Source organism: Oreochromis aureus, linkage group 19 (genome assembly GCF_013358895.1).
Source record: "Oreochromis aureus strain Israel breed Guangdong linkage group 19, ZZ_aureus, whole genome shotgun sequence".
Lineage (NCBI taxonomy): Eukaryota > Metazoa > Chordata > Actinopteri > Cichliformes > Cichlidae > Oreochromis > Oreochromis aureus.
In genome coordinates this window covers 17,160,298-17,170,957 of record NC_052960.1, presented here as the reverse complement: position 1 = coordinate 17,170,957, position 10,660 = coordinate 17,160,298, and positions in this window count along the sequence as shown.

Sequence of the window (10,660 nt, the reverse complement as noted above, 5' to 3'; positions counted from 1 at the left end):
CTTTAAGATAAACCATAATAAACTGCACGAGTGCAGAGAAACATTTGCAGCAAGTAGAAAACCAAGACTGCTAAGGAGTAACTATTGAATTCTTTAAATGGGAAATGAAACCTGTGACAAGAATCCTCATACAATAAAGTTAAGTCTACTCAAAAGTACTTTAAGTACTACTTTTTTAGTTGCCCATCTCACGAACAATCTCCTTTTTTATTCATCTAGCTGTCTGCAAAAGAGTTCTTTCTTATTGTTCAAGTTTATTTACTCAGAAAGTGCAGGTTTTGAGAAAAAAGGATTTAATAATGAATAAACTTTTTGCTGTTGTTCACATTTCCTGTTCCAATGGGTCAAGAGTAAAGGGGGTTTCACATTGTGATGCTGTTGTCACTGGTGAGAAGTTAAAGTGAAGTGAAGTGAAGAACTTTTTGTGCTTCCTGTTATAAATATCACCAACAACACAAGCCCTACCAATTTCTATAACGTTGTTCAATTAGCAAAACTAACTCAAAGATGCCTTTTTCAATTGAGCTGGAAAGCATGTGCAGCAGGTTTGGGTGATTAAGGATAGAGCTGGAAATGTGCAAAATACGATGGAAGGAGCACTTTGAGAAGCTAGTGAATGAGTAAAATGAGAGAGAGACAGAGAGCAAGAGAGAAAGGGATGGATGGAGGAAACTTAGTGAATAATAAAGTGTAGTATTAGTAAGGAGGAAGTGAGGGCACCTATAAAGAACATAAAAAGTGACTGGTCCAGATGACATACCTGTGGAGGCATGGGGATCTCTAGGAGAGGGGACAGTAGAGGTTTTAACCAGAAGAGAGGATGCCTCAGGAATAGAGAAAGAGTTCTGATTTTCAACAACAAGGTTGATGTGCAGAGTTGTACTAACTAGACAGGGATGAAGCTGATGAGCCAGAAGAAAGAGTTGCTAAAGCTACGTTAATAAAAGAGATGACAATCAGCGAGCAGCAGTATGGCTTCATGCTGAGAAAGAGCACCACAAATGCAATGTTTTCTTTGAAAGTGCTGATGGAGAAGGATAGAGAAGGTCAAAGGAGTTGCATTGTCTTTGTAGATCTAAAGAAAACCTATGATAGGATGTTGAGAGAGGAACTGTGGTATTGCATGAGGAAGTCAGCGTGGCAGAGAAGTATGTGAGGCTGGTGCAGAACATGTATGATGACAGTAGTGAGGTGTGCCGTAGGAGAGACAGATGGGTTCAAGGTCAGAATGGGATTACATCAGGGATTGGCTCTGAACCCCATCTTGTTTGCAGTGGTGATGGACAGGTTAACCGATGAAGCAAGACAGGAGTCTCTGTGGACTATGATCTGTAGTGAGAGTAGAGAGCAGGTGGAAAAGAGCCTGGAGGGGTGGAGGTATGCTCTGGAGAGAAGAGGAATGCAAGTCAGTAAAAACAAGACAGAAAACATTTTGTGTGAGTGAGAGGGAAATGGGTATAATTGCAAAGAGCAGAGATAGTGAAGAGAGATGAGTTTAAACACCTGTTGTGCACAGACAGTGCACAACAGAGGCTAAGAAAAGTGTGCAGGCAGGTGGAGTGCGTGGAGATGAGTGTTGGGTGATTTGTGAGTGAAGGACAGCAGCACGAGTAAAATAAAAGGTTTACAAGTCGGTAATGAGACCTACTATGATGGCAGATGGCAGTGACAAAAAGACAGTAGGGTGAATTAGTGGTGGGAGATGTGAAGATCACTTTGGGAGTGACCAGGATGGAGAGAATTAGAAACGAGAACATCAGTGGGACAGCTAAGGTTGAGCAGTTTGGAGACAAAGTTGGAGAGACGAGGCTGAGATGGTTTAGACGTGGAGATGAAAGATAGTGGATACACTGGACAAAGGATGTCGAAGATGAAGCTGCCAGGGAGGAGGAAAAATGGAAGACCACAGATAAGATTTATAAATGTTGTAAAGAGGATATGCACAGAGCTCGTGTGACAGAGGAGGATGTGAGGGTGAGATAAAGGCAGATGATCTGCTGTGACAACCCCAAAAGTAGCACCTATAAGATGGCTTTTCTAACCTAAGTAACTCCAACAGGCTACTCTAACCTAGTGACCCAGTCTAATGAGTTCTTCAGAATAAGCATTGGTGCGATGACATCACTCAATTCACATTTCTCAGGGAAGCACTTAAAGCTATAGATTGCAATCAGGGAGGATAATCTAAACCAATTGCATATCTTTTAAAGCTATGTGCCTTTCTGAACAAATTACATATCTCTTTAATCTTCTGCAGTTTTCCCTCAGGTCTGGAAATCTGCAATTTTAGTCTCTCTGCAGAAGGGTGGTGATGAAAGTCCCGGAGTCATTAGTTAATATTCAGCTCCAATCATACCTCTCAGGAGATTGTGTTAAGTCCAGTGGTCTTAGAGCTAAACTTTGAAATGTCACTGCTATTACTTTGGGATATATATTACATTCACTAATGATATTTTGTGTTGCCCTCCTTAATACAAGCATTTGAAACAAATTGTTGGAAGTCTGCTAGTCCTATAGAACATAATGGGTTCTGTAATTTTTGCCATTGCAAAGTAGTGGGTTCAATTTACAACTTGCATGTTGTTTTAATATATATTGCAAACTGTAGTACAAGGATAATTTATACAGAAATAGAGAGTACCGGTCAAACTTGCATATTTGATTTTTGTATTAAAAGGTTTGGGTGGGCATCTTGAAAAGCATTGTTTTTTCTTCAGAGCCCTAAATCGAAACTTGCCATTATGGTGTGTATCACTTTCTCATTTAACTGGTCATAGACCTTATTGGCTATTACTCAAAGTTTAGCTTCAGACTATAGCCAGTAAAAACTATGTACATAGTCACTGTAACTTAACCCACCGGTTTGTAGTGCCCTGTTTTGTAGCCTCAAGCTGAGCGTTTTCTGCTTTGATCACCTTTGTGTTTTCAAACCAGTTGTGAAAAACTGGAATGGATCTGTAAAAACAGATGCTTGTGATGGTCAGTTCATTAACCACTCAGCATACCCATTATAATCCACCAGTTAACCAGTCAATGGGATCACTTGATAAGTCATGAGAGCAACTCCTTCACAAACATTAAAACCGGCATTTTTGATACCCGGCAAAGAGGGAAATGGCTGCACAAAAACAAACACTGTGGTCCTTTAAACTGACAAGAAGCCGTAGACTGACCTGCAGGTATTCAATCGCCTCCACAGCCTCCATTGTTGTGTTGTGTTTGTGTCGCATACAAATTACTTCACAGGACTTTCAGTCGTGTTGCTATGAAGACCCCACGCACATTGAGGTCATACTCAGTTGTAATGGAAAATGACCCAAACTGATGAGAGTATAGTCGAGCCAAGTTTAAATTGAGTAAATACTAGTGGAAAAGAGGCAAGAGTCTCATCATTAGTGTTGTCAGGAAGGGAAAGTACACATCAAGCATGTCATCTATATCCACTGTCATTTTTTTTAACCCAAGTTGTATCGTTTCCCTTACTAGTGACATCAAAAAATTTAGTTTGATATTATTTCCAGCTAGAATCAGAGCAAGGATGCAAAGCTGACATCTTAAATGTCCTTTTCTCAGTGCTCTTTTTGAAAATCTCAGCTTTTGGTAGAATTCACAGGTACAAAGTAACCCTTGTGACCTTGGTCTCGCCCTTATCTTCTTTATGAAGGTGTCGATATTGTTTCTCCTGTACAAGTCCCTGCTGGATGCCACTGAGAAATGTCAATACTAAGCAGTATTGGAGACTCCCTTCAAGATCACAAGGCTAACCCTGAACTCATGTAAGAGCCTGTCATCAGCTCTTGGGGAATTGAGCTGTGTGATACAATGAATACAGATAGTTTGTGACTTTATTGTACACTGATCAATGTAAGCGTCATTCTTCAACAGGATCCATTCATTTGATTAGGTGTGTCTGTTGTAGTTAGATGAAAGTACAGTGTAGTGTGTTCAGAGAACAATGTGTAATACTGCCCATGACACCTGATTCTCCTACACTAGAATGAGGAGGTAAGAAGGTTTCAGCTTGAGGCTGTAAATAGTGGTAATTAGTAAACAACCTCAGAAGATCGGGAGGTTAAGAAACTCCATAATATAGCCTGCTCACCTCAAAGTACTAAGTTGCTTTAAAATCGTCTCATGTTCTGATTTAACCAACTAATCACTACATTTGACAATATTTAATCTCCTTTTATTTAATTTTATTAATCACATATTTTCAAAGCACTGAACCCATTTGAACACAGTGACTGTGACTATTGCTTACTTATTTATTCAGTAGTTATTTTTTAAAATCTATTTTATTTTTATTTTTTTATTATCATTATTATTTTTTACTTATTTATAAGAGAACTGTCACTATGATAAACACAATGACATCTATGCAAGATAAAAGTTACTAATCCTTGAAAATAAGAAATCTTAGTATAAGTCAGTTCCTTTTACCAATTTTCAAGTGCAAATTACTTAAGGTGTCATGTTTGAAGCTAATCCACCTTGGCTGTCACCTTCTGCCCTGAATACTCAAGCATCCTTTTTAATTTAAGTGTCCTCTGATGTGATTTAAGATTCCAGGATCGAACAACCATTTCCGCACCTGACTCCCAGGCAACAATACCTCCATTACAGCACTGACAGCACAGTTTAAAAGTCACCACAGTAATTTGGGGCAATTAGATATTTTCGATTTTGGTGGTCTTGATGGGCTTGTCTTCCCTTTGTAACACAATGTCTGACAGTATGTGGTTTAAAAAAACATGCTAACCCTTACTATATAATCCCTTTATCAGCCGGTGAGCACTGTGAAGGTCATGCTTTTTTGACTTTTCTAGTGCATTCAATACCATCAGCCAGACTGTCTTGGGTGAAAGGCTGACAGCGATGCAGGTGGATACCTCTCGTAACCTGGAATGTAAATTACTTACAATTACCTTACAGAGAGAACACAATATGTCCGTCTTCAACGCTGATACTTGTGTCTGACAAGGCGATCAGCAACACAGGTGCACCACAAGGAACCGTTCTCTCCCCTTTGCTATTCACACTCTATACCACAGACTTCAGCCACTGCACAGAGACCCAGAATCAGAAGATTTCTGACAGTTCTGCAGTGGATGAATCAGGGTGATGAGACAGAGTACAGGGCTGTGGTGGACTCCTTTGTCATGTGGTGCGCGCAGAATCATCTGCAGCTCAGCATGACAAAGACCAAGGCAATTATTTTTGACTTTAGGAGGACCAGGAAACAAGTGCTTCACTCCAGTGGGTCAATGTGGACCACGTGGAGGACTATAAATACCTTGGAGCACACTGACAATACACTGGACTGGGTTAAAAACACCACTGCACTCTACAGGAAGGGCTGAGGTCTTTAAATATCTGTCGCACAATGCTCAGGATTTTTTACGAGTCTGTTGTGGCCAGTGCCATCCTCTGTTGCATGCTGGGGCAGCAGGTTGATGCCAACAGACTCATTAAACTAATCCGAAAGGCCAGTAATGTTTTGGAGATGGAGCTGGACTTTCTTAAGGTGGTGTCGGAGAGGCAGATGTTGTCCAAGATAAGGACAACGCTCAAAAATTCCTCCCACCCACTCTATGACCTGCTGGCTAGCCACAGGATCATGTTCAGTGAAAGACTGAGATTACCCAAATGCACCAGTGAATGACACAGGAAATCACTCCTCCCTGTACAACTCCTCCATCTAAAGCACAAGTACACACTGGAGTAGCTGCACACCCTCAATATTGCGTCCTCTAGAGACAAAATTACAAAGTGAATATAATAAGAGGCACCTCAGTGTCAACTATAAATATTTAATTTTGTATACTTGGACATTTATGATTAGAGCTATTTTGTTATATTTTATAACTTTGTAATAAACTGTATTATTTTCTTTAGTTTAGTTAAACAAAATAGTCTTGGAGCAGCTGTGACCACATAATTTCCCCTGAGATTAATACAATATTCTGATTCTGATTCTTTACACGTGTCTAGTGTGATTTAGCTATTTATCAGCTCTTTTCATCTCAATTCATAGGCACTTTCTAGCATTATTGGTGGTTTTAAGACTTTTCACCAGCAGTGACGTAAAAGTTAATCTTTCTTACGACCCTTAAAAGGACCAATTTTATTGCAGTACCTTCAGTTGCTTAAAGAGGAGCCTAAAGCTGCACGATAGACACTGGGATAGATATAAGTATAAATGCAACATCAGGTGGCTGGCTGTACCACCAGCTGGTCGTATTAGCAAGACTTCACAAGTGCCAACAAAAACATAACTTGACCAATAGAGCAAACAAGTAAGACTATATTTAGGATATATATTTTGTGCTTTACAAGCACTTATGGCTGGTAGACACTTCACTTAACCCTAAACTGTGTACACATACTGGGAGAGCCAGTGTGTTTTGGACCTAAAAAGGCTGAACACATGGACTGACAATGATTAGAAGGCATTTTATTGGAAAATACTCATGTATGAGAATGAGATAGGTCTTTGGGGATGGAGCAAGCAGGCTGATTAGGGGAGCCAATGAGAGTGAGCCAAGCAGAGCCTGCAGAGAGGCAGACCGAAAACTAGAAGTGGCCATGCGAGTGTGGACAGTGGGCAGGAAGGTGAAAGCAGCTGAAAGTGAGAGTTTAAGCTTGGCTGGGCTGACAGGCGATGAGGTGGTCAAGCTAAGAGAGTTAAATTAATTCAGAGCAAAAACCCAAGGAGCAAACTTTAAGAAGGGCCTTAGTGTCTCCACCACTGCAGCAGGCAGAAAGATCTAGCTGAGAATAACTGATGAACCGAGGGTGAAATAATGCAGAAGAACAGGCTTAATAACCAAAAGTGTTCACAGTTTTTGGTGGGGAGAAATTTGAAAGCACCAGTCCTACAACACATAAACTGAACGTTGTAGAAGTGAATAAAAAACAGATAAGCTATAAAATCAAAAACTGAGCTGAAAGATGCTGAGGCTCACTACAGTTTAATCCACCATCTATGTTTAAATGTTCAATCATGCTGGTACCGAGTTATCTGCCTTCCACAGTCAAGAGGACATGAATCCAACAGAAAAGTCTATCTGTCATCACGTTGTTGGATTAGAGAGTTCAGAGACTGTGCAGCAGTGTTCAGATTCCACTTGAACTTACACTTCAAACTGAGCAGGTCACCCTATAATAGCAATAAATCAGTCAGTGCAAGCTCATCTTTGGAGAGTCTTTCTCCCAGAAAATGCCAATATCATTACTCAGAGCACACTAATCATCATTGATTATGGTATCATCATGTTTATATTTTGCAAAGCAAAATCTTTAAATTTATAGCGACAATATTTCAAAGAATTTTGAATGTATACAAGTTTTTTTTAAATTATAAGTGTGTCATTTTTCTTGTAGGTCTCAGTCTTAAGCACATTTATATGGTTTGAAAAGAATAAAAACAATACACACACGAACTTTCCCTCTCATGTAAACTTGCGAAGAATGAACTAGCAAAAATGCAACCACAGACTTGTGTATGTGAAATGTCCCCTTTGTTGTGACATTACAAGAATCTGCCGCCTTAAAAGTTATTAAATGATTCTTCTTCCTCTTCTTAATAATAATAATGATGATAAATAAAATGCACAACGCTGCAGTACTTTTAATACAGCAAGCTCACAAAAGCTCTGCTCTCCTCCAGAGAAGCAGCTGTCAGACAGAGAGAAAACACAGCTCCTCCACTCTTACTAAATGATATTCGTCTATTACCAGTGATGACTGGATTGCCCTGAGCTAAATGAACTCCAGAGGTGATATTACTTTCTACAATGAATAATATCCCATTTTAATTGCCACCACCAACAGCTGAATATCAGACAGACTGAAAATCAAGCCCTTAGCTGACTAAAGCCACATCACATCAGTTATTCTGTGCTGCAGTACATCAAAGTGATTCTTGTCTTGATGCCTAATTAAATGAAAGGCAGATGTGAGTAATAGACCCTCCAGGTTCATGCATGTGTGACCTGGTGGTATGAACTCCATAATGATGACAGTATGCGATAGACCAAAGACATTTTTCAGCTTTCATATTACATAATCTATGCCTGAGTTGAGACTCCTCTGGATAACCGTGAAGATAAGTTCTGTGGCTTCACATTCTGCTATTCAACCCCATGAACTCTGTATTTCTAAATAAAAGGAAATCTCTGTGAGCTGAGAGGAAAGTCTTTGACTGATTTTCTGCTCTTTTTTTCTACTCCTCTCTTGAAAGTCAGCAGTAAATGTCCTCCTCGTTTTAGAGCCCTTAAAGATTATTGTTTTCCTTTTATTGGCTGTCAGGCTCTGTGAAGTGCTGGTGACTTGTCCAGGGTGGCATGCTGCCCTTCGACCAAATTCAGCTGGCATATTCCCCAGCCTTCCTGCAACCCTAACTTTGATAAGCAGTTACGAAAATGGATGGACCTCATCAGTTGAGGAAGTTGGGAAATGGGAAAGGGAATTGAACCACTCACTCCTGATAGTCACTGGCATTCTAACCCTTCAGCTCTCAGGTCACCTGATTCTTAATGGCAGCATGGTCAATAAAAGAGCAAATTAAATTTAAAGAAGACTAAGAGTTTTGCAGCTACACTAGAAGATCTGCCTGCTTGCTAGAATTTTTTTAAATTTATTTTTAAAATTAAGTCATCAAAAAATGAGAATAAAAGATTAAAATTTTCACCAAATGAAAATTAAATGAAATTACCCAGATTATTGCATTTTCAATTTCAGTCTTGACCAAAACTGTGGATATTTTCTGGGTATTTGCTCTGATTCTGCTAAATTTTGTGCGTGCTCATGTGGTGCAAAGGTGATGAAACTGCAAAAACAAAAAACAATCCACATCTAAATCTCGTATGACTTGGTACCTCTGAGGGGCTTATACTGTAAGTATTCTTTTTTTATGGTGGAGGCATATAGTACAAGGGTGGATAAAGCATATGCATTATTAAACTGTACAGTGTTAGAGGGTACAGACACTACATGAATTATGTACTATATTATTTGAGCTTCAGTCTTCTCCCACTCTTTGCTGGTTCCTTGGGCAGATATCGCCTATGTTTGATGTGGAGTCAAAACAATGCTGAAGGACACAACATCCAGTCTTGTTTATTTCACAATACTATTCATAGCTGTTAGATAAATGTCTTACTGTCTTTTCCATTAAAAAATGATTTATCATTGCAAGTTATATTGTGTTTTCACACTTTTCTGAAAACTGAATGAAATCATTTTTCTATTAAACCTGTTTATGTTTGATTGTTTGAATTGATGACATGATGTGTGGTAGCAGTAATCGCTGCTTTTTCAACAGGCCAAATCAGGTAACACGTCAGTGTCTTAAGAATTATCTCTCTTGAATGTACTTAAAATGCCAACTGCTTGATTTAAATATTTTAAAGGAGAGGTGTGATTACTTTGAAAGCTTGTGAACTTTACAAATTTAAGTGATTTGATGGCCACTCACTGTAACAGTTATTTGTAATAGAAAGAAAAAAAGTGGCATTTTAATGGCAGTGGCAGAGGCAGGTGATTTTTATAGTGGCAGGTTGTTTTCAAGGCAAATCGCTGTAGCAGTGTTAAACCGACGGGTTCTTATATAGCGCTTTTTTACTCTACCTGAGCACTCAAAGTACTTTCTACAACTTGCCTCATTCTCCCATTCATAAAACCCTTTTTTTCTATGCTTTTTGTAAGTGCTTTCTAGCCTACATTAACACACATTCATAATGCATGGATGCAGTGGAGAGCAACTTGGGGTTCATATCTCACCCAAGGATATTTGGCATGAAGACTGGAGCAACCAAGGATCAAACCACCAACCTTTCGATTAGTAGATGACCTGCTACAGCCACCCCAAGGCTAGTCAGTGGTCACTCAATCCTCTCATTTGTTTATGCAGTGATGACTGCCACATAGAAGTACACCACAAGTACTAAATGTATGTTGTAGAGAAACAGCTTGTTAAAAATAGTTACTGGATATAAAACCAATTTTAGGACTATGTTGATTGTATAGAGTGCCCAGTAGGGAAGCCTGGCTGTAGCCATTTCTCAGTTTTGAATGGTAGAATAGAATAGAATGCCTTTATTGTCACTATACAGTTGTACAATGAGATACAGAGCATCTCCTACATGCTGGGGGTGGGGGGTGGGGTGGTACAGTTCTGCAGCGCTATATACATATGGGCAGTATTAACATAGGGAAAAGATATGTATATATATATATATATATATATATATATATATATATAAAATTACAAATATCTGAGCTGTTTTTTAAAAAGTAATATGTAATAAATAGTGTTGTGTATATACAGTTGGGTTATTGCACATACAATTGGTATTGCACAGTGGTGGTCCATAGGAAGTGGGAAGAAAAAAAAATTGGGGGCTGTGTTATCGGTGCATGTGTGAGTTCAGGGTGGGTGAACATGGCTGAACATGTTGAAACCAGGGTGGGAGCTGTCCTTGATAATGTTTGCTGCTCTGCTGAGGCAGCGGGAGGAATAAATGTCCATCAGGGAGGGGAGAGGGCAGCCGATGATCTTTTGTGCTGTCTTGACCACACTCTGAAGCCTCACTCTATCCGCCTTGGTGCAGCTGCCGTACCATACCGTGATGCAGTAGGTTAGCAGGCTCTCAATGGA